Raw genomic sequence first — 26,787 nt, 5'->3', positions numbered from 1 at the left:
GAATGGTTTGCTGTACTTGATTCGGGAAATTTAAAGAGAAGCAGTGGGAGGAGCTTGCAGAGGTTAAGACTTGGAGGGCAAACTACACTAAGGTGTGAGGTCTTTTCAGGCAACAAGCTCCTATGTTAGACGCTCTTATTAACATTAATAAGATTATTCTCATGATAGTGTACCTAGGAAATTAGGCAGAGGAAAGCATAGAAATGAAGAAGTCCATTTGAAGCCACTTCCATAGTTAAGAGAAATAAATGAAACAGTCACTTCAGGGGTGTCAATGTGAATAAAAAGGCAAACTCAGTACACAGTGACTGTAGGTAAAGTATGGCAAATTAAAGATGGGCAGAGCCTGCCATCCCTGCCACTGAGAGGTGGGTCTGTGTTCCCCACCTGGAATCTGGGTTGGCTCAGTGACTGCTCTGCTCATTTGAATACGGCAGAAGACATGCTGTTCCAGTTTCCAAGCCCAGGCCCTAAAAGCTACTTCCTGTCTCTTAGAAACACAGTCTTTAAGACATTGAGACACTAGGTGAGAAGTCCAACTACCCTCAGGCGGCCATGCTAGAGAGAACACATTTAGGTGCTGTAGTTGACGGGTCACCCATGAGCCCAATACTCCAGCCATGAGTAAAGCTGAAACCCACTGAGCAACTTCAGTAGATGTCCTGAGAGCAAAAGAATCTCTTAGCTGAGCACTGCCCAAATTCCTGACCCCAAAATTGCAAAATATAATAAAAGAGTAGTTGTTATAATCTGCTAAATTTTGGAAACACAGAGCAAAGAGACATAGATGAACTTTCGACAGAAAATGTGAGTGACTTTGAGAATACTGATGCCATTCATTTTAATAGGATAATCCACAGATGGATTTTGTTTAGACGAGAATAGGATCATTTTATTTTGTGCACATAAAGTTTAAGGCACTTGGTTGGGCATAGTGGCTCATGCCTGTAATCCCAGCACTTTGGGAGGCTGAAGCGGGTGGATCACCCGAAGTCAGGAGTTTGAGACCAGTCTGGGCAATATAATGAGATTTCATCTCCACAAACAATAAAATAAAATAAATAAAAATTAGCCAGGCATAGCAGCGTGTGCCTGTAGTCTTAGCTGCTTGGGTGGCTGACGCAGGATGACTGCATTAGCCCAGAAGCTAAAGGCTGTAGACAGCTGAGAAGGTGCCACAGGGTTCCTGCCTAGGCAACAGAGTAAGATTTTGTCTCTAAAAATAATAATAAGTAAATAAAAGAGAGCGGAAGTAGAAGAAAATCCAGAGAAAACTGAGGTGGGAAGCTATTAAGGTCCCAGTAAAGAAAGTGAAAGGGAGGAAAGAGGCCTTCTTTAAAGAGGCGTGCTTACCGCCTGAGCAAGTGGTGAGATCTCAAGATAAAGAAAACATAGATTTGAAGGTGTATCAGATATCACAGTCTGCATTTTTTGAGTCAAACCAATGAGGAAGGATAAAGCCATGATCACTGAAATTTTGAAATTAAAGAATAGAAAAATTATGGGTTAATTTCATAGAAGTTGGCTCAATATGATTAAACCTGAGTAGAAACCTGAAGGTCCAGCTGAGTTTAGAGTCTCTCATTCACTCAGTATTTACAGAGTGCCAACTGCACACACAGCTCCCTGCATGTATGAATTTGCAAAGGAACCGAGGAGCATGAGGTAAGGCCTATTGCACTGACCAGCAGGGACCATGGAGGGAATATAAGGAAGCCAAGTACAGGGCTCACAGGACCAATAACGTCCGAGCAGGCAGTAAGTTGGAGTCCTTAAGAATGGAAGGACTTTTTTTTGGGTGGTAGGCTCTTTATTGCTGCCTCGACTTCAGACCATGTTATTGGTCTATTCAGGGTTTCGGCTTCTTCCAGGTTTAGGCTTGGGAGGATGCATGTGTCCAGGAATTTATCCATTTCTTCCAGGTTTACTAGTTTATGTGCATAGAGTTGTTTCTAATAATCTCTGATGATGGTTTGGATTTCTGTGGAATCTGTCGTGATATCCCCTTTATCGTTTTTTATTGCATCAATTTGGTTATTCTCTCTTTTCTTTTTTATTAATCTGGCTAGTGGTCTGTCTATTTTGTTGATCTTTTCAAAAAACCAGCTCCTGGATTTATTGATTTTTTGAAGAGTTTTTTTGTGTCTCTATTTCCTTCAGTTCTGCTCTGATCTTAGTTATTTCCTGCCTTCTGCTAGGTTTTGAGTTTTTTCGATCTTGCTCCTCTAGCTCTTTCAATTTTGATGATAGGGTGTCAATTTTAGATCTCTCCTTTCTTCTCATGTGGGTACTCATTGCTATATATTTTCCTCTAGAGACTGCTTTAAATGTGTCCCAGAGATTCTGGTATGTTGTGTCTTTGTTCTCATTGGTTTCGAAGAACATCTTTATTTCTGCCTTCATTCCATTGTTTATCCAGTCAACATTCAAGAGCAAGTTGTTCAGTTTCCATGAAGCTGTGCGGTTCTGAGTTAGTTTCTGCATTCTGAGTTCTAACTCTATTGCACTGTGGTCTGAGAGACTGTTTGTTATGACTTCTGTTCTTTTGCATTTGCTGAGGAGTGATTTATTGCCAATTATGTGGTCAATTTTAGAGAAAATTTTTGCAGCCTACCCATCTGACAAGGGGCTGATATCCAGAATTTACAAAGAACTAAAGCAGATCTACAAGAAAAAAACAAACGAGCCTATTCAAAAATGGGCGAAGGATATGAACAGATACTTTACAAAAGAAGACATACAGGAGGCCAACAAACATATGAAAAAATGCTCATCATCACTGGTCATCAGAGAAATGCAAATCAAAACCACATTGAGATACCATCTCACACCAGTTAGAATGGCGATCATTAAAAAATCGGGAAACAACAGATGCTGGAGAGGATGTGGAGAAATAGGAACACTTTTACACTGTTGGTGGGAATGTAAATTAATTCCACCATTGTGGAAGACAGTGTGGCGATTCCTCAAGGACCTAAAAATAGAAATCCCATTTGACCCAGCAATCCCATTACTGGGTATATATCCAAAGGATTATAAATCATTCTACTACAAGGACACGTGCACACGGATGTTCATTGCAGCACTGTTTACAATAGCAAAGACCTGGAACCAACCCAAATGCCCAACGATGATAGACTGGATAGGGAAAATGTGGTACATATACACCATGGAATATTACACAGCCATCAAAAACGATGAGTTCACGTCCTTTGTAGGGACATGGATGAACCTGGAAACCATCATTCTCAGCAAACTGACACAAGAGCAGAAAATCAAACACCATATATTCTCACTCATAGGTGGGTGTTGAACAATGAGAACACATGGACGCAGGGAGGGGAGCACTACACACTGGGGTCCGTTGGGGGGAAATGGGGGAGGGGCGGGGGGTGGGGAGGTGGGAAGAGATAGCATGGAGAGAAATGACAGATACAGGTGAGGGGACGGAAGGCAGCAAACCACACTGCCAAGTGTGTACCTATGCAACAATCTTGCATGTTCATCACATGTACCCCAAAACCTAAAATGCAATAAAAAAAAAAAAAAGAATGGAAGGAATTCTACAACATTCCCATTGACTGAAACATTCAGGTTGGGCAGGGAAATAGGTAATGGGACTGCAAATCAAGATAAGGCAAGATAATGGCTTCTGTAGGAACAAGAGACGCTGAGCATGAAGGTGGAGGATGGGCTAGGGAGGAAAATGGGGAGCCAGAGGCTCAGGTGTCCACCAGCCCACAATCCCAGCCCAAGCACAGAGCACTGTAATAAACAGTGGATGAGCAAATACTCATTGTCCCTGGATGATAACATTAAAAGTAGGATTTTCACTTCTGAAAAGGAATTACAGTGTGCAAAACTGGAAGCTGCTGTAGAACTCCAGTCTAAAGGTAACCAGATGAAGTAGCTATCTTTCCTCGGCCTTTTGACCTGAGACTTAAGGTATGAAACTTCATCAACTGATGTATCTCAAAATATAATAACACTTGTTAGAGGCCTTTTCGATGTGATTTCATTCTATTAAAAGCAAGGAGGTTTGGGATACCCATATCAGTTCAAGTAAATTACCACAGTCCCACATCAAAACAGATCAGCAATGGTAAAGATAAGATGGGAAGGATGACGAAGTGACAATCAACCCTCAATATATGCTAGCTCTGTAGTAAGCATGATGCCAAGCATTCTCACCCATGCCTGGCACCTGACAGCCACCCAGAGCCAGCAGCAAGTCAGCATGGAGATGGATTGGTGCACTGTCCTGTCTTTATATCCAATATGGAGTGTGAATCAACTAGGGGCTAAGAGCAATTTTTTTTCTTACACATTGTGTTTCAATGTGCACATCTAAGACAACATAGATTCCCCTTCTGCTACCGAAGAAGCACATCATCCAGACTGGCTTGTGACTGAAACTGTCCTTTATTTATAATATGCCATCCACTCTGTTAGAAGCCCTAACATCTTTGCCTCCTGAATGTGAGGAAGAGAAAAATAACACAAGTGTCTGAAATGCTCTTGCCTTGAATTTGGAAAGCGACAATTAGAAAAGAGGGGAAATGACAGATATAGAGAATGAGCAGCTAAAATGGGACACGCAGTTCGAGGGTGATGAGCTGAAATGACATGTTTGTCATGTTAGGAAAGAACATTTAATGAGAACAGGTAATTTTTCGAGGTTTATAATTTTCAGACTATAACATATTACCTTTTTTCTTAAAATAAACATACTGTAAACTGTCATCATGGCAAAGTGACAGGGAAGGCCATTCATAGTCTTCACGCAGAGACGTGGGCTTTTCTGAGCAACCTACCGTCAAAGGCTAACTCCTTGAAGAGGCTTTTACTCTAAATAGACTCAGCTCTAAATAGCAGGTCCCTTCTTCCTGGACCCAGCAGGCCCATATTCCACTGAATCATGGAGCTCTCGCTTCTCAGTGGTGTAGGAGGAACACATTTATACCAGGGCTTTTAGTGTTCAAGCTCAGTGCTATTGATATATTAGTCATATAATTCCTTATTCTGGGCTCTTCCGTGCATTTAGCAGTATCCCTGGCCTGTACCCACTAGAGCCAGTAGCACCCCCCACCAACTTCGCACCAACCAAAATTGTCTACAGATACTGCCAAATTGCCCCTGGTCAAGAATTTCTGCGATAGACAGACAGACAGACAGACAGACAGACAGACAGACAGGTAGGTAGGTAGGTAGGCAGATAGACAGATAGATAGGTAGATAGATAAATAGATAGATAGACAGATAGATAGACACATGCATACATACAAACATAACTTTCCTCTTTGAAAGTTAAACAAGATGTCAAGACTTGAAAGATTATTCAAAATCTGCTTATATAAATCACAAAACTGAATTTTGTATTGAGTCATTCAAGCAAAATTTCAAAAAAATATGAAAGTCCTGTTAATTTAACTATGGGCTACCTTTGGGAAATACATGATGAAGGAATTTTCAAAGGATCAAAGTTGTTCTAATGTCATTCTTCCAACTCTAGAAAAATAAAAATATATTACATGAGTTAATACGAAACAAATGATTTTGCCAATATGAAGTTTTATTATAGAAAGCCAATTTGGGCGACCACATATAAGCATTTTTGGTGCATCTACTTCAAAACCCCGAAACCCCTTTCAGTTTCCTGATGTAGGAGGCTCTCTCTATAAGCTCCATCTAAATAAGTGCAACTCGGTATAGAAGTGTTTGTGCAATAAATAACATATCCCATTCACTCCCATGCTGCAACTGAAAATGAATAGGCTTTGGAGAGAGAAAATAACTGTTCCTTTTAAGAAAAAAAAATTACTGTCAGATAAAAAAAGAAACCAAAGGAATAAAAGCTTACGTGAGGAGTTTTGCTTAGGGAACAGTGTCTAACCAGTTATTAGTAAAAACAGATCCAACATTAGCTTAATGTACTTTTCAGAGGAGGCTGGGTTGCTTCTGAGCCACAGCCCTACCGTAAAGATGGATGTGTCCTAATCTGTTGGTACAATCTAGAACCCCTCCTGCGCCCATCCCCTACTTGATGGCATTAGAGACTTCCTTTGGAAGAGGACAAAGAAGTCAGATGAATGAGATGACCCAGTGAGGTGGTCTCAGGAAGTCCTGCCCCATGCATGCCACACCAGGACCACCCTTAGTACCAAAAGGCTGAAGCTAACATTAGAGGCAATGCTACATGTGTGTCTCTTAATTAGAAACAGTTAACAGTTTGTTATAATGTCAAAAACACAAACATCCAGGATTTGCAAAAGAAGGGGTTGGAACGTGCTTTTGAAATGTTTGTTTTGCATTTGTTTGTTCCATTTCTTAGCTCTATTTCAGCGGATCAGATGAACTGCTCACCCAGAAACTAGAGTCCCCTCCCAGACTGAATGTAGCAGAACTACTAAAGAATCATTCCACCAAACAAACCAACCCGGAAGCCACGCCCTACACGCCCTGCCATAGCCAAAGATGGGGTCTAGTGCATGATTGTCAGCTACTGCCCAGTAAATAGTCCTGTCTATTCAAAAACTCAGGATTCACCTTCTGCCTTTCAAAGAAAATATCATGCTCTTCCGGGAACAGCTGAGAGTTAGCTCCCTCTTAATCCTTCTCCACTACTCACACTGCAAGACCTTCCCTGTGGCCCCTCTGGCCTCTCCAGTGTCTGCAGCCTTCTCGCCCGGTAACCATGTCTCCACCCTTGCTGAGGCCACGAGCCCCTCACCTGCCGAATCCTCCCACTACTCCAGATCCAGACTGTCCTCCATGGTCACACCATAGTGGCTGACACCAGCCACAGTGGCAGCTCCTCTCCAGAAACCAGATGGGACATTAAAGTGCCTGCCATATCACTGCTTCCTCATGAAAGGCTGCCTTGGATAGACCCAAACCTTTTGTGTTTCTAAGACTTGGTTACATTTTGCTTCTCTTTTTTATTCTAAACAATTCTACACAGAGTTCCAGTGCCAAGTGTATGTGCTCCAACATGCTGAGCTGGCTGCCTGAATGAATCAGAGAAAACAGAGCTAATATCCTCTGGGCCACGTGTAATTCACCCATCCCCTGCCACTGAGTAAGCCCATTGTGAGGTGGCTTAGGGCCTTGGTACCTCTGAGACAAGAAATAAGTCAAGGACTCCCAGAATTTGGAAGGTGAAAGAGGAAAGACAAATCATTTAGTCTCACTTCCCTCTTTGTAGCTGAGGAAGCTATGGCTCAAAGAGATTAAACAGAGCATGTGACAGGCCACATTGAGATGGTTCCTGTTACCCTCTGGCTGCTTGTTGTAGAGCCTGACCTCCCTGCTCAAGCTTCTAAAATCACATACTTGTGGCCATAAGGTCACATGACCTGAATCACCCCCAGACTAGGAGCATAGTCTTGTCTCTAGAGAAAATAATCAGGGAAGAATCTAAGGCAAGAAAACAAGCCGTCTTCAGGGTGTCCTTAATCCATATTCATCCAGCTATATTGTAGGATTTCTTCTGCAGACAAGATACAGCTCTCCAAGACAGGAGCAAGGATGAAGAGGAGAGTAGCCCCAGTACTCCAAGGTCACAGCCCAGAGCAGTCAAACAAAGGAAAATCTCTTTATATTTACGAAATAGAAATAAGAATAGAACTAAACTCATTGGGAAACAAAGAAGAAGGAAGAAATCCTCCTGAATGGGGGAATATAGAAACTGATCTTTAAAGAGGTTCAAGTTAGAGTGTTCAATGAAGCAGACTAGACAATCCAGGAGAATGAAAGCCCCTGTGTGTGCAGCACTAGAAAGAATGTATTAAATGAATCTATGCTCTTTTCTTGCTATTATCTCAGATATTCTAGGTATAGTGCAGGAAGTGGAATTAAACGAAGAATCAATAAAACAATAAACTTAAGTTAATGCAATGTTCAAGTAAATAGATTCTTCTAATCTTTTTCAAAATAATAATTGAACATTTTATTCTTTGGGAAATACAGTGAAATTAAAGGTTTCTTCTTATTACATTGATCCCATGAGAGAATCAGGACGTTCAAAAAATACATCACATCTTCCATGTTTATAGTGCACTTTTAAACAACAAGATCTTTTTTATATTATTTTAATCCATATGTCTTGATTGCCAAGTTTGAGCCAAAAGAAGTTTGTCATAAAGAATTAAGAAAACATTTTTAGGATTGTGTTACTGAAACACCAACCACCTTGAAGTCCGGAAACACCACTCACTGCCACCTTCAGGTAATTGAAGAAGTTGGCTTTGTTGCCCACATATCTGAACTCAGAGGAGATGGAATTTTATGGCTATATAAAAGGATCTCATGATATAAAATAGAAAAAAGCAAACATTAAACTATTTTATACATTTTGATAAGTGTTCGGCGCCAGTGACCTTCTTTTATATCTCTCTTCAAAGGGAATTGTTATTACACTTTTGCTTTTTTCCCCTTGTTTAGCTCCAGATAGCCTGGAGGAATGATAAAAATAAATGAAGTCCATTAGATAAAATTATTATTTATACAAAGACAATATTAATTTTATCTGTCAGCAGGTTTTAAAACTAAGTGAAAGTTCATTCAATCCACTTCTGTGTCAGCTAAACCAACAAAAGCCCTTTGTAAGAAAAAAAATACTTAAATAATGGGCTTTCAAGGCAATGCAAGTCCATGGGCAATTTCTAAAGAATTTACCTACAGATGTTTCCTCAGTGCAGGAAACTCATACAGACACACTAAAATAATCTAGTTACAAATGGTGCTCATACTATGAAGTTACTATTCATAGCTCTCACTCGTTTTTAGCTAAGATGTACAGGAACGGGGCACCATTCTCTCCCTTGTCCACTGCAAGATGTGGAGTCTATGCCAATACAGAAAAGCAATGCTACCTCCGTGGGAAGAAAAGACCACACTCTCCTACTGTCATCAGTCTGGTCAACATCACGGATAACTTTCTGCTTGTGAAATCCAGGGTTATGTGACTAGACACCTCCATAGCCTTTGTGACTACTGGCCTTTCCTTGAATATCTCCTGACAGCCTCTCTTCCCTGGATTCTGTAACTCCCCAATCGCCCTGCATTTACTTCACATCTAGCATTCTCCTTGAATGAAGGTATACGCCAACCTCTTCTGAATGTTCACTTTTTTTCTCCATCTACACATTCTCGGAGGCCCTTTTTTTTAAGCCCACATGATTTCACGTGGTCTTTAAAAACTAGTGACTCTCAAATCGAGACCCTCTCTCCGATCTCTGTATATAATCTAGACCCATACATCAAAATAGGGGTGTTTATATTAAAACGCCGGCACAACTGCTCTAAAGCAGACCTCATTATCTGTCTTCATTGGCTGTCTCTTATGTCTACTTCCTCTCCTAGCTAACTATGCCATCACAAGCCAACTGAGAGCTCAAGGGCTCACCCACCATTCCCTCCTCCTCCATCTTCCCAAAACTCACCCCTCATTTTGTCAGTGTCTTGACAACCCTTCCCTTATCTGGATCTAGAATCCATGCCCTCCTCTCCATCCTGACCAACCTTCCGTGTTTCTTACCTCTGCAATTTCAGCCATTTTGTTGTTGTTGTTGACTTTCCTTGCCATTAATCTCAATCCTTTAGCGTCACCTCTAAGGAGCCTTCTGTGAATTTTTTTCCACTTTTCTCTCATCCCTATCTGGCCCCACTGTATGTTGATGCTTATTCCTATCATGACCTTTATCATCCAGAACTACAATTACCTGTATATCTGCCTCATTCTAAAACAAGTCTGCTAAAACCTCAGTCTCCAGACAGTACTGAACATGGTGCAGACAAACAATCAACACCTGAAAAGCAGATTGATGGAGAAAAAGACCATGTGCCTCTCTACCTTATTTACAATATTAGCACTTCCATTAAAATGCCATCCAAGTTCCCTTTCCTTCTATGACTCTGCCATTCATTGTCACAGATGTTTTATCCCTCTATTAAAATTCTTTTAACATCTGGCCCAAATACAAAGTTTCCCATGGTTTTGAAAAATGTCCTTTCTAAATGTCATAATTTTCCAATTAATAGTCAAAGAGATGAAGGGATTACTATAGCCAGAGAAACTAAAAAAAAAAAAGAGGTCTCCTGGGCCTAGAAACATGAAAGCAGACGGAAGATATAACCAAATGTATGAACCCTAAGGGGGTCAGATAAGTTATTCCAACACACATAATTCACTGGAACCCACTTGAAACGTCAAAGGACAAAAAAGGAGGACATTACAATTCACAGCAGAAAGAAACTTACTAAATTAATAATTTTAGGTTAAGAAATATGAATACCTTAAAATATTATCCATAAATTTACAGAAAATAGACTGCTAATATGCTTAGATAAACTAGACTATCTAGCGGAAAGGGCTCTGAGGATGTTTTCAGATTTTAGTCAGTAATAACACAGTGTATATCTGATAAAACCTTTTAAATCCAAAGGACTAGACATGTCAATGCTGATACATTTGAGTTAATTGAAATTTGTTACAATCTTTTGTCTCAAAAAAAGTCAGACCTCAAGAGCACCAATTACTATTTTTTTGGGAGGATATTAAAAATAAGAATGAGAAATCCATCCTAAAATAAAAATTAGCAAAACATATCATATAAAAATCAAAGATTTCACTAACTAGACAATAAAAAGGTACAAAAATGCAAAGCAGGTTATACATGGTACTCAGACATCTTTTACAAGTTTCCTGAAATAAACCTGTAAAGATAAGTATTATTATTCCTTGCTATTTTGCAGATGTAGAGATAGGACTCAGGAAGGTCCATTGCCAAATAGAAGTAAAAATTTTATCAGAAAGCCCCTGGCCCTAAAACAGAGTCATCTTGCTGTCCCTCACTTCTGCAAAGATTGCCTATTGACTAAGGATTGGGAGCCATGCTAGACACACAGATCATCTGGCTGAAGAAATGAGCTGATGATTTATTTCTAACAACTGACTTTTTGTTGGGCCTGAATACATGTTTTCTTATGGATGAAAATTTCACTAAGTAGCTGCAGCATCATTCACTGACCCCGGGACCAGAGACCTCACTGACCAGGATTTAATCCAGCAAATGCTGCAATGGCTTTGCCAGTGTCATGTGCACTCCTCTGTCGGCCATCTGTATACCCTCCTTTGAGGCATGGGCGGAGTGGCGTGATGGGCGCATTCAGCCCCATGACTTAAATAACATGTATTGGCTGGAGGATATAAGTATACATATCACTTTCAGCCTGTGCCTGAAACTGCATCTTCCATCTCCCTCTTCACCTCTACCTGAGACAAAAAATTGCCTCTAAACGAACCGGGACCAAGCAAACCACTAGTTTCCAGAGGCTGTTGTCCTCTGGAAGGTTATGGAAGCTTGAATGGGAGGAACCACAGAACTTAGATTATGACAGTCAGTTGACGTCGTTGTAATGAGTTCTGTTTAACCCACTGGAATACAAGTAACTGAAGTACAGAGATTTTATTTTGTTCTCTCACTATCCCCAGGGTCTAGGACACAGTATGACCCATATACATATTATCTACTAATTAACTAGGTAGTAGAAAGGCCAGAAACCAAGATAGTCATTGCGCAAGTGATAACTCACTGTGAATACCTTCTACTAAATAAAGGCAATAAGTCATTCACTTTATTTTGGCCATTGAGTAGCGCTTATGGCAAGTTTCAGAAGAGCTGCTAAGGAAAAGCACAGGTGTACATGTTAGCTCACAGTCAGCCTATTAGGTGAAACTTAGGAATACAAAGTCAATACAGAATTAGCTTCCCCTAAAGCATCTAATGATTAGTACATAATGCGATGCTGTGACATCTCACATGCTGTGAACATACGGTATCACATTCTTCAGTTCATTAGCCTGAAATATGGAGAACATTACAATAAAGATCTCCGTGGTGGAAAAGTAACCCCCAAATGTTTTCACTTCTATATTTCATAATATTAAAACCTATGTGATGGTGAATAGGTTAATGAAAATACAAAAAGGATCTCATCCTCAATATAAAGCCAGAAAAATGAATGACAGATTACATCCATTTGATAAGTAGTTCCTAAATAATGAAGGGGTTAAATACTGTTGCTTGATGTCTGATTGTCTCCTTTTTCAGTCCAAAAGAGTAAAAACCATCTATGGTGTTCTTCAGCCTACACAGTCCCAGTGAATCCGCCCTGTCTCCAACACTAGTTTAGGAGAGGTAGCCTTGCACAGACATTAGGAGCACAGACTCCAGGTCCAGATCTCCTGAGTTCAAATCTTTGCTCCACCATTAACCTTATGCTTCGGTTTCCATGCTCTATAACATGGAGATAAAAACCACAGCTTAAAATTATATGAGTTAATTTGAAAGAACTTAGACCACTTACTAGCAATTAGGAAGCGCTAAAAAATTTAGACAATTACAAACAAATAAAGGCTATGAAAAAATGCTTTATAAATCTTGCAGGAAAGATATGTCTAACAACCAAATTTGTGTCTTCCTAAAAAAAGACAATGAAATCATTTCACTGTTTAATAAAAACTGTGAGAGCATGCTGCCTTAGCCTCAGGAAAATTCAACATCTGCCCAGAAAATGTATAAAAGAATGCCCATAGCAGCATTGTTCATAATAGCAAAAATTAGAAAAATACAGGTGTCCATGGAGAGAATGCAAATTTTCGTGGTCTATTACATCACAGTAAAAATGAATGGACAACAGCTATGTGCAACATAAATATTAGAAATAAGACATTGAGAAAAAATAATATAATAAATCAATATTTATCACCAATAAAAAAACAAGCAAAATTAAGCAATATTTTGAATTTGATAAAACTAAACGTGCAAGGACAAGTAAATGGAAGTGGCACAGTAGTGCTACTGTGAATATGAATGAGTGTGGTATGAACAGCAGAGGTACTCCCCGTGATCAAGCCCCCAATGGAATTAGGTCACTCATAATCCTTCTTAGGCCACACACTTTCCCATTTCCACCCTTCTACCTGGAAGACACTCCCCCATGTCCACATTAGAACCTCATCCACTCTCTGAGGTCCAGATCAAACACCAGCTTCCCCAAGAGTGGTAACCATTTGCCCTGTGAGAAGCAAGGAAGCCTCCAGGAAGCCTGCTCAGGACACACCATCCGTGCCTCCCCGGCCCTCAGCAGGCCATGCCATGAAGTCTGGCTTCCCATGATGTGGGATATGGCATTCCTGCTGGACATTAAGGCCGCAAGACCAGAGGCTGGCCTGCTTGTTACTGTGGCTACTCACTGCCCACCAAAGTTTCTTGCACGTAGAAAGTACCTAATATTTATGGAATGAACATAGCAACCAACCAAGCAATAACAAGTCATGGAAAGAAGCACCGGGTGGATCTGGGAGGAGGCTGGGGAGCCGACAGTTTTCAGAAGTGGCGGAATCATGTTAAGGAAGTGGAAATCGAAAGACCACACTTTAGGCAGAGAAATGAAATAAAGTCTCAAGATAGAATTTACCAAGAATGGGGGAGGAACAAATGCATTTTGTTTGAAAAGAGCAAAGTTATAAGTAATAATATCAGATAAATTATGGCACATCCATATGATTAAATATTATACAGCTTATAAAACCATTGTAGTAAAATTCTAAATACTGAGTGTATAAATCCAATAATCATGTTGAGTGGAAAAAAAGTGTAGACATTTATTTATCTATAAATTAAAAATAAAGAATAAAAACTCCAATGTTTGACTAAACCAAATTTCTTCTTAAATCTTTGTAAGTGCCAAGAAAATTGTGGATACTCCTAAGTAGTAGGGAAATTTTAAAAAATATAATTCTATATTGAACTTTCAACAATATGCATTTATTAATTTGGTGATTTAAAATGAGCAAAATATTTAAAGGATGGAGATAAGATTAGTTTTATGGATTGACCAGTGAGACAGGACTTCAATGCACGTATTTCGATTCAGTTCAGGGTTGAGTTGCCAGGTATTAGACAGCAAAAAACCATGGAGGGAACAGCTGCTGTGGTGTGGAACAGAAAGAACTGGTTCAAAGAACAGGTGGTGTGAAGATATAAACCTTGATAAAGCAGAGGTCTTCTTCCCATAAGCATTCTCCAAACTGAACATGAAATCTTTGTTATTTTTATGTGAAGTTGGGCCAAAAAAAAAAAAACTATGTTCAGAATGTGTGGCATACAGGTATGGCCTGTGAGCCAATGGTAGCCACTCCTAAAACTGGAACCTGCTACCTCTTACTTGCTAGATTCAGTTTACCCAGAGGGAAAAAAGTCACTTAAACCTAAGGGAATGAAATTGGTTTTATCAGTTCCTTAAGATAAACTATATTATCCAAAGCTCTCTGCTTATACCAGGAAGAAATGCTCAGACACAGTGTCATTGACAAATACTTTACACTGTGACCTGCCAATACTGCATTTTGGTCCTCAAAGTGGCTCCTACATAGCTAGGTAAATAGCACACACCTCTTAATTCATTATAGGAAAGGTAGCATACATTTTTTTCTCTCTAAGCTATAGATTGCATTTCTGCTTGTGTGAGTAGATAAAAGTAATGCGTCTTCTCTAACATCATATATAGGAGGAAAAATGTTATGCTTAATCTTACTGTTCAAAAAAATCCCTGCAGTTCTCTTTGATTAGGACCACAGTAACGTAAGAAACAGGTCATTAACCACAGAGATGAAACTGGAGGTGATGGGGCTTTGCTTTAAGGAACAAACACCTCATTCTGGAAGGTCAGCTGTTTCCCAAGCACAGATCTCATCGTTTAAGGACACTTCCTTGCAGGGGTACACAGACAGATCTATTTAGTTTAGCAACAAATCCCATGTATCACAATAAATTGATAGGTTGTAGAAGGAAGCTACCCATGTGAGAAGTCTGGAAAAAAAGTTAGTTTACAACTTGTAAGACCAGGCAGTACTTTAATGACTGTGAGTTTTAAAACACAAACGTGAGACAATTGGTATAGTTGCTTAACGGAACGTTCTCTTTTAATTTGATGCATGTGCACATACACACACACACGCACATGGACACGCACACACATACACATAAATGCATCCCAAGAGCTTAACATTATTTATCTACTTTGCCTAATTGGTTTCATCTCTTGGACAGTCTCCAAAGAAATTCATCAGATAATTTGTGCTGAGTATATTTTCCTATTTTCTACATTCTTGATCCTCTGGCATTTGGAGCCTTGATCCTGGAGAAACTGGCCCTCCCAGGGTTTGCATGTTCCTGAAGAGAGCAAACAACGCCCCAGAGGATACTTTTGCATACCAACCAAACCAGAGCCCACACTGCCAACCATCTCCTTTATCAAACTCTCACCTAATGGGCCAATGTTCCTCTCTCCTAAAGCACCCCAGGGCCAACTACCACAGCACTGGGGAACACCATATAGCCCAGAATCCACCAAACTCAAACTCTCAAATCCAATACTTAGTGTACCCACCCTGCCTTGCCCATTCATTCCTGAGAGAACCCCAATCGAAGCTCTGCAAGCCTCAGTCTTCACTCCTCTTCTGCCTCCCAATCCTCCCTGGTCCTTTCCCACGTGGCCCTGTGTAGCATAGTGAGCCTCCTGTTTACAGAGTGTATCAGAATAAATCTTTTCTTCGAGACCATCCTGTCTTAAGACTGCTATCTCACCATCCTTGATTAAAACAAATCCCCACAGACATTTTTAACACAGATGTCAGCAAAGATTTACACTGAAATATATTCAATCTAGTCTGATTATTATGTGTTACAAGCATAGTCTGGAAGCTTCTACTGAGGAAGAGGGAAATAGTTCTATGCAAATAGAACAAAGAAGACAAAAAAACAAAAACAAAAACAAAACAGGACCAAAGAATACAAAATAAAATGAAGAAGACAAGACATGGCTTTTAAGATAAATGTGCTCATTATAATATCAACTGTATTGGCAGAAACTCAATTCTATGTACAGCACATAAACACACACATAGTTGCACACCCACATATAGACACCCACACAACTGCACACACAAATGAGTGCTAATGTGAATGCACACATACACTCTCATATTAAAATATAAAAATACATTTTTATAATTTATAAAAAATACAAATTGTTACACACAAAAAAATCTATAGGGATTCCGGCTGTACTTATCAGTGCCAGGGTGCAAATTCCAGCTCAGCCTCTTCCTGGTTGTTTGTTCTCTACTTCCATCTTCAAGTGGAGATAATACTAGTGCCTTTCTCATAAGGTTTGCAAGGATTTAATGATTTAATTAACGTAAAACACTTAGAACAGTGCCAGGCCCACTGCAAGTACTCAATAATTGTTAGACTTGACAATGCAGCAGTTTAAGGTTATAATAAACATCTGGAGAAAAACACACATCCAACTATTAGAACGTTCTGAGATATATGGCTTTGTATAATATTAATGCTGTTGGGTAATTGCTTTTGCAAGATTACTGTAAATTAGCATGTATGATTATTATAAAAATGTCATATATCCTTTTGCTAAGAAGATGCTGCAGACAAGAATCAAGACGAATGAGGAGCTTCAGCACCCTCTCTAATTCACACCACCAGAGCACCACAATAGCTTTCCTGGTAAGTCCAGTCCCCATAAGTTTGTTATACATGGTCACATTTGAAGATGCCATCAAGAATGTGGAAGACAGTGTCAAAGGCAGCTCTTAATTATGTTTTAAATTACTAGTATTCTCATATCTAGTTAGAGCCAAATCACCATCCAAACAGCCTCATCCTAAATCTACAATACCACGTTGATCATGGTTCCCTGCAGCTCGGCAAGCGAGTGGTGCTCTTCTGATAGGAAGAGCTAATCCACACTATCATCTTCAGAGAAAAATAAAATGGGATCCAATGATATGCCCAATTTCTCTACAGGAAATCCCACATGGCCAAATATTTTTTTTTCCACAATAAAAAACTAGAATTTAAATTAGAATTTTTACATAAGCATCACAATGACCAAAGACCACTGACGAAGACGAAAACAGAGAAACATGAGTCAAGGAAAACACTATGATATCCAGAAGCCTAGAAGAAATATGACGCCAGTGTGGCATCAAACTCCAGATCACATTAAGTGCATTGGTGGCGAGTATCCATAACTTCCTAAATGGAAGTCAGAGCTAAAGAGTTCAAAAACACCAGAGCTGGCATCTTCATTTAACTTCAGAGTTCTCCCCCGCCATATCATACTGAAGATAAAATACAATGAGATCATAATCCTTCAAAAGCATAGCTTATTGTGCAATATTTTTCTCCAGTAGTTAATGGTGATTCTCGCAGATTGGAACAGAAAAAGTTATAGCAAGGGGCAGGTCTGGAAGCACATTGAGAAAACAATTTCTTAACAGACAAGAGCCTCAGCAGAGTAGAAAAGACTTACATGGCTGAAGATACTGAAAAATTGCAATTCACGTAGATCAGGTACCAAGCCTTCTGCCCTTCAGATGAAGAGTCTCCTCTGTTTACCAAATTTGCCAACAAAAATATTCCCATTTTCTACATGCAGTGTCATGAAAAGCTTTGGAAAAAACTATGAGTGTTTGAAAAACACAGGCCAAAGTTTAATCCAGAAAAGAAACTATGATTTGGAGAAGAGAACCTTCTAGTGCCAGGTTATCAGCAATCTAGAAAGTGGCTGTGCCAGGACTTGAATTCACATGTGTCTGAATCAAAACCACTGTGCAATCCCGTGATACCAATGGTATAAAGACTGATTGTTTTGAGTAACCTGATAATTTGCAAAAATACTGTACCATCATCACCAAGGAAGAAAACACATTTTTTAACTTTGAAAAATGAGGGCTGCATTTCAAGGTAGTGCTAAGATATTCACCTCTCTGTAAAAAATAAATTTCAGTAACCCAGCAATCCCACTCCTATGTATATATCTGAGAGAAATAAAACATCTGTCACATAAAAACTTGTACATGAATATTCATAGCAGCACTATTCAAAATAGTCTAAAAAGCAGAAATGATCTGAATGTCCATCAACTAATAAATGGAGAACAGATGAAGAAAATGTGGTATATCCTACAACAAAGTGTTACTCAGCCAGTAAAAAGAATAAAGTGCTGAATATGCTATCGCATGGATGCTATAACATGCTATAAGCCTTGAAAGCATGCTAAGTGAAAGAAACCAGGCACAAAAGGCGACACAGTTTATGATTCTATTTCTACAAAATATCTAGAATAGGCAAATCCATAGAGACAGAATACAGATTAGTGATTGCCAGGGGTTGATAGGAGGAAGAATGGAGAATTTCTGTTAATGGACACAGGTGTTCTTTTTGGGATCATCAGAATATTCTAAAATTAGTTAACAGTAGTGGTTACATAGCTCTGTGAATATATAAACAATTATGAAAAATCTCAAAAGGGTAAATTTTATGATATGTGATTTATATCTGCAGTAAAACTGTTATTAAAAAATAATTTCCAAATACCAACTCAGGCTACCAGGTTCTTGTGATGATGGTTCCAACAGGAGCTGGTGATAGAGAAAGATTAAGGTATGGCTGATGACCAGGAGGGACCCTGAGTGGAGCCTCTCAGTTTGGGAGAAGAGGGGCTTCCACAGTGGTGTTTGGTGGTAGCAGTGACTATGGGAGTCACAAAAAGAAAGGAAAGAGCTCTTTATATATGAAACTTTCCATAGTCCAAGTTCCCATTTGCTTGACATAGATGGTGAAGGGGGAAAAGTTACTGGTATACATACAAAGTAAAAGCAATATACACCATGGAATACTCTGAAGCCATAAAAAAGAATGAGTCCATGTCCTTTGCAGGAACATGAATGAAGCTGGAAACCATTATTCTCAGCAAACTAACACAGGAACGGAAAACCAAACACTGCATCTTCTCACTCATAAGTGAAAGTTGAACAATGAGAACACACGGACACAGAGAGGGGGACATCACATACCAAGGCCTGTCGGGGGATGGGCAACAAGAGGAGGGCGAGCATTAAGACAGATACCTAATGCATGCGGGGCTTAAAACATAGATGACGAGTTGATAGGGGCAGCAAACCACCATGGCACATGTATACCTATGGAACAAACATGCACATTCAGCACATGTATCCTGGAACTTAAGGTAAAACTTAAAAAAAAAAAAAAAAAAAAAGAATTAAACTCAGACAACTTAAAAAAATATGTTTTAAATTGTACTTTAAGCTCTGGGGTACATGTGCCCATCCCACAGTGTTGTTGCATAGGTACACATATGCCATGGTAAAACAAATAAATAAATAAATATTAAACAAAAATAAAATCTTTTGATCATTTTATCATATCATTACCATTTATCAGAATAATTTGATGAATTAAACAATCTGAGGATCTTTAAAAATTTTTTTAATTGACATTCTTCTTCAATAGTTTGAACACAATGCACATTTTACTGAAATGAACCAGTTTTCCAGAGAGCTTGTTGCTAAATTAATATTCATGAAGAAATTAGCTCTTCGATTATATTAAATACTTTACATTTTATATAATTATAATGTATTATAACTTACATTACCTAGAATTGTAAATTACTTCATGCTTTAGATTACTTATTTCCCGGATTTATTTAATATTTGTGTTGGTAAAGACCTGTCTCTAAGCTCAGAAACTCACTCTGATCCCCAAAATGCATGTTTTTGTGTACCCTTAGACAATCCTGACAGTCGAGGTACACATTTCTTCATCCAAACTTATCTAATAAAAGTTTCCATTCTTTCCCCAGAATTTCTTTTCCTCTGCTCAAGCAAAGAAGGCAAATAGCTAAAGAAAACGTTTTCAGTACCAGTTATTCCCAAAGAGAGGAGCAAGCCGGAAGGCATAGTAAGCATGAAGGTGGATGAGCAGGATCCACAAAAGCCATGCCCACTGCCTGGACCTACTTCTTCCACTATGTATGAATCTCAAGTGCTCGCATATTTTACTGCACAGTGTGTTAAGTTTCAGTGAAGAGAAGGGTCTAGTGCCATATGTCGGCCAAACACAATGTTTCCCACTGTGTCCGCCCTTAATTATTAAACATTTTCTTCTAGAATCTCAGAACTATCCCACAGGCCATATGTTCCACCTCCTAATGTGAGGCCTCAGTCACATGACATCTCTGCGATTACAAGGACTCAGCATCCCCCTGTGGTCCTCTTCTCAGCTCCTGACAGGATCACCCTCATTCCACTGTTCCCACAGCATGGGGCTTTAATGTGAGATGTGCTGTCAAAACAGTGTTCAGATCACAAAATAGTTATGTTCCCCAAAATCATAGTTCCATAAATCCTTAGCAAGCATCCTTTTATAAATTAATTCCTTGATCGCTAGGTAAGTCTCTCATGCTATGGGATTTTCTGGGCAATATTTTTGTCCTATAGAAGTTTTCCTTAAAAAATTAAAGATAAGAATCAGCCTAGGGTTGCTAGCTAAGCACACCACAGTCATCATAAGCAGCGACTTCTTCTCCAAACCGTCACCATTCCCTCCAAAGCAGTGCCTCTGAGAAGGTCAGCACGCTGTCTTCTGCATGCTCCAATAAATCAAATGCAAGTTTGTCCCAGTCAAATAAGGTCCCAAATATGAATTGCTACACACTTATTTCCACTGGTCTATAACATAGAAAAATATGTCCTTATTTGCTGTAACCACATGCTCACAACAATTAACTCTATACACATATACACTCAAATGCTGGACTCTCATGTCTCAACTATACTTCTTTGGCCTGTTCGTCTCATTTAATGTCAATCCATAAAGGAGGATCCACAGAACATTCACGTCATTCCTACAACTAACAAGGAGATGTAGGTCATGGCCAGAAACTAAAAAGTTCTGCCATAAACATATAATCACAGTGCAAAAAAGGATTTTGACAGCTTATCTCCTCTCTCATCACCTCTCTGGATTTTGTAAAATTGGAGTGTCTCATTCTCACTTCCAGTTTCACAAGAGATGCTATCATTTTACCTATGAGCCCTCCATGTAAATGGGACCATTCTATCTATGGGCCTTTTGAGCTCTTTGCAGAATCACACAGATGTGAGTTTGAAATATGTCCCACATTCCAGCTATGTGGCTTTAAAAGAGTTACTACTCTTTGTCAACTCTCTTTCTTCTAAGAAGAAGTACCATCTACCTGTCAAGTTTTTGAGTAACCAATAAGCTCTAGTACCATCTTCCTGTCAAGGTTTTGAGGTTTTGAATGTTAGTGAGGTGAAACAGTCTACTAGTACAATCTACTTGTCAAGGTTTTGAGGACCCAATAATCTCACCATGCTTTCAAGGTTCCCAATACACCACCAGCACTGTATTAAGAGGCCACAAGGTGTTACCTGTTGAATGTCCTTCTCACCCTGCCCCAGCAGTATCCTGGTTGAATCATCCCCGGTTCTATTGTCCTTTTCCTCGCATGTATCCTCAACATGGCTTAAGCCCCTCCATCAGGACCTTCTAGACTTGGTCTTATGACAGTCCCTGAATATGGCCAGCAAGATGCAACACAAACTCACTCCAAATTCCCCTTCCTGCCTCATGGTCCACCATGCACCCACAATTCAGCACCCTTGACACCAGCATTTTTATGCCTACATGGCCCTTGCTCTTTATCCTCCAAATGCCATCTCCAAACATCAATTTTCTATCTTCTCCTCTTTTATGAATGTCCACCACAAATGCATCCAAAAAAGCCATATTAATTACCCTCTGTTATCACTCAGGAGAATGAATTATTCCTTTCACTTTGCATCGAAACTCATTGTATATACCCCTTATTATGTCCACTTACAGAGTGATATAATTATTTATAAACTTAATTCCCCAATACAAACAAGCCCAAGGACAAAGACACTCTTTTAGTATAGTACATATTTTTAATCACAATCGAGTTTAGGTCTGAAACATTGCAGAGACACAGGCAATGTTTGTAAGACAGATGAGAAAGTACGTAAGAGATTAGGAAGCCCAGCTCCTCCACCAGGCACCTGAGTTTAAGTCTCTGCACTGCCCCTTGCTGGCTAGGTGGCCTTGGGCAAGTTATTTCACCTCACTAACATTCAGCTGCCTCGTTACAATACTATGATATTAATTGTACTTCCCCGTGGGTTGCTGTGAGGATTGTAATATTGAATTCCCTCCATGCGTCATCTCACACTGACTAGCATGCAATGATTAACACATACCTGCTGTCACAGTATAATGAAAATTGGAACCCCTAATTTTAAGCCATCTCATACTCTGCTGAAAAATGAGCCAATCCTCTTTGCTGAATACTCCTTGACAGTGCACAGAGGCTTAAACTTTAGAACAAAGAACGTATTAAAATAGAAGGAGAGAACGAGAGAAAAGGCAAACAGTAACTGTTCACTCACAGCTCTCCTCTGCTGCCACCACAGCCAGTCAGAAACACGGCAAAGGTCTGCGTATCAGACTACAGAGTGTTTACATCCCAGTTCTAAGCTCACCTAAACCTCCTACTGTGAATCAGTTTTGTTTGTTTGCTTGTTTGTTTGTTTTTTGAGACAGAGTCTCACTCTGTCGCCCAGGCTGGAGGGCAGTGGCACTATCTTGGCTTACTGCAAACTCTGCCTCCACAGTCCAAGCGATTCTCCTGTCTCCGTCTCTCGAATAGCTGGGATTACAGGTGCATGCCACCACACTGGGCTAATTTTATATTTTTAGTAGAGATAGGGTTTCACCGTGTTGGCCAGGCTGGTCTCGAACTCCTCACCTCACGTGATCCACCCGCCTCAGCCTCCCAAAGTACTGAGATTACAGGCGTGAGCCACTGTAATGAACTGGTTTTAAAAGTAGTACGTATGATCCCTCTGTTCATTTTCCTATCTATGAAATCTGCAGCTGTCATATTTTCCAGAACCATGGCGATACACATCTTCATTAGCTGCCTGCCATGAAGTTAAATTAAGAAGACATCAATGATTTTTTTAATCATACTCATAAAGTCAAGTGGTTTCAAATAACAATCTCCAGTATGTATACGTTAATGAGAAAAATAGCACCCATATTGCAGCCTGGGTGCCCATAATCTTCTAATACCAGCAATACATCTTTCTGCCAAGGCTAAATCTTTTGTAGACTTGTTAACACAGCTCGAGTCTCTAAGGCTGTATCACTAGATTTCTTATTTAATCACATTATTTTAAAATGTATATTTGCAACACTGAGTGATTAGGAGGTTTATCTTATGAAAGACCATTCTAGAGTCCCACTGGACACAAATAATTTGAAGGCAATTTCCTTTTGTTCAGGGTAAAAACTTTGATTAGACTAGCCTCTGATAGTTATTTAGATCACAGAAAGAATGCAGCCACTAGTGAATAAACAAACACTAAGACCTTCCAGGTGGACTGTCTCAGGTGACCTCCAAAGCTTAATTCATGTAAAAAGGATACTGGTGTTACAACCAGAAACCGTAAGTTATGCCCTCCTTTTGAAAAGTATTAGATTCCAGGATGGATTATCCCGCCAACCAAAGAAAGGGCGAATATAAGGTAACCAGCTCTCCAGAGCACGTTCCCTCACCCAGTTTAATGTGAAACTGTGTGGTTTGGAAGCAACTTCTAGAGTTACAGAGTGTTAAGCAAGATACTCATTATTTTACCCTACCATGAAACAACAAGCCCAAACAGCTAACTCCCTAGGAATGGTTTCTGAGACTGTGTGCACATCAAGAAACAAAATAGGGTCTTGAAAACACCCATGTGTTACAGCTTTTCTGACCTTCCTGAGGATGGGAATAACATTAGAAATAACTTCACAGAAAAACAGACTCCCCAGACATTCAAAATTCCCCAGGAATTTCACCATTTGACTGACATACGTACTCTGGAAAAATTGTTCCTATCATCCAGTAGCCATGAATTCTAACTTAGGGCTTTCTAATCTTTCCATTCAAAAGGCAGCACGTTTCTTAATTTTAAGCAATGTTTAAAGTCCAAAGCTCCAGGACAGCATTTCTTCTGAGTCTGTGTCATCTTCATTCAGCCTCATTGAACTGAATGATGTCTAATCAAAGCCAATGGGATTCTGGGGGAGAGAGAAAGCGAGAATAATACTAGACCCACATCTGAACAGGGCTGAGTCAATTACAGGAAAGTCTTGGCAAAGTGACTTCAGCCCCATGAGGTGCTGTTTCCCTGTGGGTAAATAAGGATACTCATACCCCACAGTCTCTCCAGGCATTTGCAAGGAGTGAATGAGCTAATATGTACAAAGCATGGCCAGAATGCTGGGTGGACAGCTAATGGTCAATAATCATGAGGTAATCTCCAAGTCCTTTTAAAAGGAGGAACTTCAAACATGTTGGATTATCTTCTGTATCACTTATTACTCCTTATCATTGAATTGGCCATATGGAAGGCATATGTAGGTAAACAATATCTGTAAGAGAGGTCACCAGCTCATCCATGGTAAGCAGGTTCAGACAGGTGCATTGTACAAGCTCAGGAGTGGCCAGCAGAGAATAGGACTCACAGGCCAGCAAACATGACAAGATGATGAATATCTGGGACCCTTCTTTACCCATCAGGAATAAAAGAAACTTGAGTTTCCAATTTGCCATGAATCATGATGGTACTAGAGTTCTTCTGCCTTATGTAGTCAGAGAAATAGACACGGAGGAAATAATTTGTTAGAAACAAAAGTGAACATAGTTAAAATGACAACAAATTAGCTCTGTCTCAGAGGACTCCACATGCGTAAGAGCAGTATTTGGCCAAATACAAACATTTTCCCAGTGGCAATGACTGACTTATTGCTAAGTTCAGCAAAGGCAGTGATACTAATTTATAATGTGTGACATAAAGAAAACTTAACACAGCTTTTAAAATGCTGGCCAATGGGAATAGTCACATAAAGATCCCAGCTGAGATTTATTTTAAAAATTGTAATAATTAGGCCTAGAAACGTAGAAAACTAGAATTATTTTCTTAAACATAAAACAAACTGCCCTCATGTCAGTACTCAAATCCAGTGAGTATTGACTTGATTTCTACTTTGGGAAAAGAAAAACAACACTGATTTTATCTTTAATAAAAGGAATTATAAATATCAATAAAATATTTTGATTCGTATAAATGCATCAAATATAAAATTTAAACCTTAAATATTTATTGGATATGTAAAGTATGGATAGCACTGGACATTTTAAAAATTATTCAAAGAAATTTTAACAGGTATTAAGGAACTCAAAACCAAATTAGAAAAAAAGAAACAGCTATAGGTTAATGTTTAAGAACTGATAAAATATCAGGTTTAAAATCATAAAACATCTGTCATTTTAACACAAATTTGAAATGTTTATGTGAAGTGAATGTATAGAAATAAGATTTTAAAAAATTAGCCCAATGCAAGTAGATTTAATGTAGTGGACGGATTTCAAACAAGTCTTTCAGTGAAAGTTAGACAGTTACTATCATGGAATCTGGAGAAGGAAGAATTAAGAGATTCTAAAATGAGAAAAGTATTCTATCAGATTTCTCAGAGAATATACACTCTATTCCGGAGTTCTTTAGCTTCGGCGCAACTGTCATCTTGGACAGGATACATGTTTATTACGGATGCATCCTGTGCATTGAAGGATGTTTAGCAGTATTGCCTGCTGCCTTTCATCAGATGGTCGTAGCTCAAGAGATAGTCTTGACAATCAAAGTGATGTTTCTGAGTGTTGACAGATGTCCCCTTCCAGAGGAGGAGAGGACAGAATTGTTCTCCCTTTCATTGAGGACCACTGCTACACATAAAGATACAATCTAAAAAAAGGGTATGTAACAAGTAGACTAAACATAAAAAGATAATATTGTGATCTGATTTTCCATACTTTGATTTTCTTCACTACCTACTATGCTAATATCATCTTACATAAAGTGCTACACATGGTAATCAAAACTGTATCCTGAATGGCTACAACATAATTTTAACACAATGAAACATGGATTTTAAAAATCAGTTATATGATGGATACAAGATAAATATGCTTCTGTTACCACAGTAATAAGGACAGCACAGTTTGGTAAATGAACATTGAAATTCAACTCTCATAACACATTTCCAAAACTTAGGAACCACAAACCTCCCAGGAAGTGTATTTGGGTCCCATAAACTACCTGGCTGCATTCACTTTGCTTTGCTTGTGGCAACAGAATTACCAGCCAAGTGTGCACCTGTGGAAGAGGGGACAGGGGTCAGCAATAAAGAATAGAGGGGAAAAAAACTTACTCAGTTCCCACCCATATTTTCCCCATTTCTTACCCTCTTTCTGCTAGGTCAACTAAGCTATTCCTTATCAATTGATGCACTAGCTTGCCAGATGCCTTTAAGCTCTGGATGGTGAGTGCGTAGCACAAAAGTCAATTAAGGAAAAAGAAGAGTCTGCAGTCCTGCCTCACCATCATCCTCATCACCATCACCACCATCTCTACCACCATCACCACCAATACCACTACCACAACCACCATCATCATCACCAACACCACCACTATGACTTTAACCACCATCACTACCATCCACCACCATCACTACCACCACCATCACCAACACTACCATCACTGTCGCTACCAACACAACTACTACCATCATTACCAATACCACTACTATGACCATCACCACTACCACCACACCACAATCACTACCACTATCATCACCACCACCAGCATCACCATCACTACCAACACCACCACAACCACCACCATAATTACCAATACAAGCACTATGACCATCACCACTACCATCACACCACACCACAATCACTGCCAACGTC

General features: G+C 39.4%; 1 protein-coding gene across 4 annotated transcripts in view; it reads right to left on the bottom strand.

Moving 5' to 3' along the window:
- The window catches only part of SEMA5A (semaphorin 5A), a 505,914-nt gene that overhangs the window by 337,816 nt on the left and 141,311 nt on the right, over window positions 1-26,787 (bottom strand). The window contains exon 3 of one of the 4 annotated variants that reach the window (XM_074387337.1): window positions 26,135-26,191. The exons of the other annotated variants lie outside the window; for them this stretch is intronic. The gene's annotated coding sequence lies outside the window, so the exon portion shown is untranslated. The remainder of the gene's footprint in view (window positions 1-26,134; window positions 26,192-26,787) is intronic. 4 annotated transcript variants of the gene reach the window in all.

Source organism: Saimiri boliviensis, chromosome 1, assembly GCF_048565385.1.
Source record: "Saimiri boliviensis isolate mSaiBol1 chromosome 1, mSaiBol1.pri, whole genome shotgun sequence".
Classification (NCBI taxonomy): Eukaryota; Metazoa; Chordata; class Mammalia; order Primates; family Cebidae; genus Saimiri; species Saimiri boliviensis.
Note: the sequence above shows the minus strand (reverse complement) of the source record. Positions and strands in the feature narration are given on the sequence as shown.